The sequence below is a fragment of the Microtus ochrogaster genome, chromosome 15, assembly GCF_000317375.1.
Source record: "Microtus ochrogaster isolate Prairie Vole_2 chromosome 15, MicOch1.0, whole genome shotgun sequence".
Lineage (NCBI taxonomy): Eukaryota > Metazoa > Chordata > Mammalia > Rodentia > Cricetidae > Microtus > Microtus ochrogaster.
In genome coordinates this window covers 45,889,014-45,892,583 of record NC_022017.1, presented here as the reverse complement: position 1 = coordinate 45,892,583, position 3,570 = coordinate 45,889,014, and the positions used below count along the sequence as shown (strand labels likewise).

The following is a 3,570-nucleotide window of genomic DNA, read 5'->3' as shown; positions in this document are numbered from 1 at the left end:
TCCCAATTCCGGCAGCAATGCCGCCGACCCCCAATAGTAAGGCAAGTGTCATAGTTACAGGTTCTCTTTTTATTCTTTGTGACACTTGTATGGTTATGGGTTTTTCCTTTTTTATTTCTTGTGACTTTTGTGCCAAAAAAAAATGCCTTCTGAATAATAGCTAATATGGGGCCAAAGTTGTACTAAGATGCAAAATTCCCCAGAGGTAAAGCTGTTAGCAAATATACATGATGTTAGGCCAGTATTACATGCCCAATAAGTTCCATTAGGGGGCACAAGATAGTAGTTACTTTTAGAGGGGAAAACTATCTCATAACAATATTGGGAAAAATGTGAGGGAACCTGACCCAAGGAATATCCTGATCCCGAGACAGCAGACAAGGTGAGTTGGTGTGGATTTTCTCGGCATTGGGGAGGGGGTGAGGCGTGTTTGGTCACATTAGTGAAAGTAGCTATCCCTTCATAATAGGGGGGGTTCTGCCGATAGACATAGCCAGCAATCTTCTGTAAGGTTGGGATTGGACATGTTAATTGCAGAATAGGCTCCTCGAATAAGATTGAATAACCTATCTGCTGTTTTGGGGATTAAATTAGGCGGGGGAGCTGAAGAAATTACATCCTGACTGGGCAAGGGAGAGGACCGAGGTTTTGTAGAAATCATCGACTGAGGTGTGGAGCGGCAGGGCGCGGTTTTGGGGCTCCTGCATCGCCCTTGGATGGCTTTGGGGCTCCTGCATTGCCCTTTCCTTGATCTGGAAGGACGGGATTGGGGCCTACAGGTGAGGAAGAGGGTGCCATTTTTGGAGCTGAATCATAAAAGTGGCAGCTGGATCCGTGCCTTTTACATAAAGGTGGATTCCCCAAGTTCTTCCCCCTGTCCAGATCGTGCCCCATTGTTTGCCCAAATCAGTAAAGGAAATTTTGAGCATATTACATCGTCCCCCTGGCCTTGCGTATTTCCGATGGGGATAATAGCGGGAATCTTAGCAAGTGCCGCAAGGTTGATTTCTTTCACAGCGGGACGTGCCTGGGTCACTACGATCATGGGGACGGACAGTGATATAATCATCCTTTGTTGGGGGCTTCCAGGAACCCAGGTCACCTGTACTAACACAACTCCAGTCTCTGCAATAAGCCTCCGAGGCTCCTCCACATGTTTCAGCTTTATATCTGGAAGTGCGCTTTGGGCAAACGTAGTCTGTTTCTGAGGAATTTGTTGTGAGAAAGGGTTGGGGCCCCTCAGTGGGGTCCCTTGCCTGTTTCCCTGGACCGCAGGGAGGGGCTGTCCATTAACATCATACTTGGAATGGCATTCTTTGACCCAATGATTCCCTTTCTTACAGCATGGGCAAAGTCCAGGCAGGGGAGGTCTAGGTACATTCTGCGTTTGTGAGGGGTTTGGGTTGTTAGCTCCCTCAGTACAATTTTTAGCAAAATGTCCGGGCTTTCCGCATTTATAACAAGATCTTGAAGTAACCTGTCTGGCAGTCATGGGATGGAGCGCTGCGCCCACAGCTAGGCTGATGGATTTAGAAAGCTTGTGTTCGAAGGAATCAACCTCATTGCAAAGTATAATCATACCATGGAGGTCAATGGTTTTCATTTTTCCCCTTAGAGCAGCCTTACAAGCCGAATTAGCATTTTCAAAGGCAAGCTGTTTTATGATGGGATCATCAGTGCTATTTTCTCCCAGGATCCTTTCTGCAGCTTCTAGGAGCCGGGCTACAAATTGGGCATAAGGCTCGCTGGTGCCTTGGATAATTTTAGAAAGGGAAGTGCCCACTGAAGTGTGGGGGGGGGGCGGGAATGGCTCGCCAGGCGGCCAATGCAGCTTGTGTTAGTTGATTGAGCAACCCCACAGGAAGCGTCTGCTGTTTCTTTTCAACCGCATATTTCCCTCGACCTGTCAATTTGTCTAGAGTCCATGAGGCTGTTGCCGTGTTTTGTTTGTTAACATTTGCCTGGGTTTCGAGTTTTTCTAACAATTCGGCCTTCCACGTTAAATATTGGCCACGGGATAACACTGATTGGGCAACCTTTGTCCATTCTATGGGGGTAAGGCTTCCTCCTTGTCCCAAGTTTTCGAGAATAGACGAGGTGAATGGGGCTGCTGGGCCATAGTTCTTAACTGCAGAATGCAGCTCCTTTAAATGTTTAATTTTAAGAGTCTCGATGATGCAGGAAGTACTTGTTGAAGTGTCCGCCTGTGTCTCTCCCCCTTCCGCCTGTGCCAATAGATCAATTTGTAGGGTCTGAATCTGGGTATTCAAATCTTTAAGTTCTTTTTGCAAAGAAATAACGCCTCTCAACTGGGATATCTGACTGACAAGGGACCGTTTAGTGGCCAACAGATTGGAGAGGTGGACTTATGTATAGACGCAACCTGCTTGGGATCCAGCTTTTGAAGTGTGGTTTTGGGGGAAGTCATTAAGTCGGACTGGGCAGTCTCATTTGATTTCTGGTCCTCGTTAAGGAAATCCTCAAACAGTGCCAGGAGGTGTGAGACTCTCCCCTCCTTTTCAGAATCTTTAAGAACGTCTCTAATTATACCATAAAAACTAAAAAATGATTCAGGGACCTCCTCACCTTTTCTTAAAAGTTCATTAATACTCTTACCTACTTTATTCCATGTTAGGGGGTGAATGTCCGGGCCATTTAAGACTAGCCAAGGACATTTTTCCTCAGTATAACAGAAAAATTGTAGGAGGTCCTTTTTCTTAACTCTTATTCCTCTCTCCCGTAATGTACTCTTTATCTCCCTTATAAAGAGGGCCTCTTTAGAAGCCAACTTACCCATCCTAATAAGACAGATGAACTTACCTCAAGACGCCGCACGAGCGATGCAGGACATCTCTACCAAAGCACGTTCCGGAACGCTTTTTTCTTCAATTGGGGGCTGTCCAGTGACCACTGATCCTCGAGCTGCCCCACGTTGGGCACCACTTGACCCGTCCAGCAGGCCACGTAATTCGTGGGCCTCGAGTTCGGGATCACATGGGTAGGAATGGGGGGAGAGAGAAAGAGAACCAAGCGCGTATAAAGAATGACAGATGCGTCTAGGTTCCGTTTATTGCAAGCAGTGATTTATTCTTATAGGGCAGTTCTGGCAGGGAGGGGTAAGGTTAGAGGGGACTGAAAACTATAGTGCCCTAGGCCGAGGGGGAAGTAGTTATTTTCGTAAAACGCCTTGACCACAAGGCGGTCCAAAGAGACAGTCTGTATTTGTGATCTTTTCTTGGAACATTCTGCTGTCAAACCGTCCCAAGAACTACTTTTTGCTGATTGAGCAGCAAGCTGCTTTGCAGCAGGCTGTTTTTGCAGAGGGGATGAGGAAGATTGGTCAGTGCTTTAGGTCGGGGGGCTTCTTCGTCCCCAACCCCAACAAACATCATACTTTTTTTTAAAATTTTTATACTGTCTTGTAGCTTTTATGAGATAGAGTTCCGTGTAGTTCGGGCTGGCTGTGCACTCACTGTGGGCTAAAGCTCCCAGTCTCCCGCCTCACCTCCTTCGTGCTGGGATTCTAAGTGTATGCCACATCCACATTGCTTGTTGGGGTTTTGAGGTTGC

General features: G+C 46.9%; 1 long non-coding RNA gene across 1 annotated transcript in view; it reads right to left on the bottom strand.

Moving 5' to 3' along the window:
• The window catches only part of LOC113456750, a 6,421-nt gene extending 3,370 nt beyond the window's left edge, over window positions 1–3,051 (bottom strand). Inside the window, exon 1 of the long non-coding RNA XR_003377494.1 lies at window positions 2,821–3,051. This is a non-coding gene — a long non-coding RNA (uncharacterized LOC113456750). The remainder of the gene's footprint in view (window positions 1–2,820) is intronic.
• Between the last annotated feature and the right edge of the window lie 519 nt (window positions 3,052–3,570).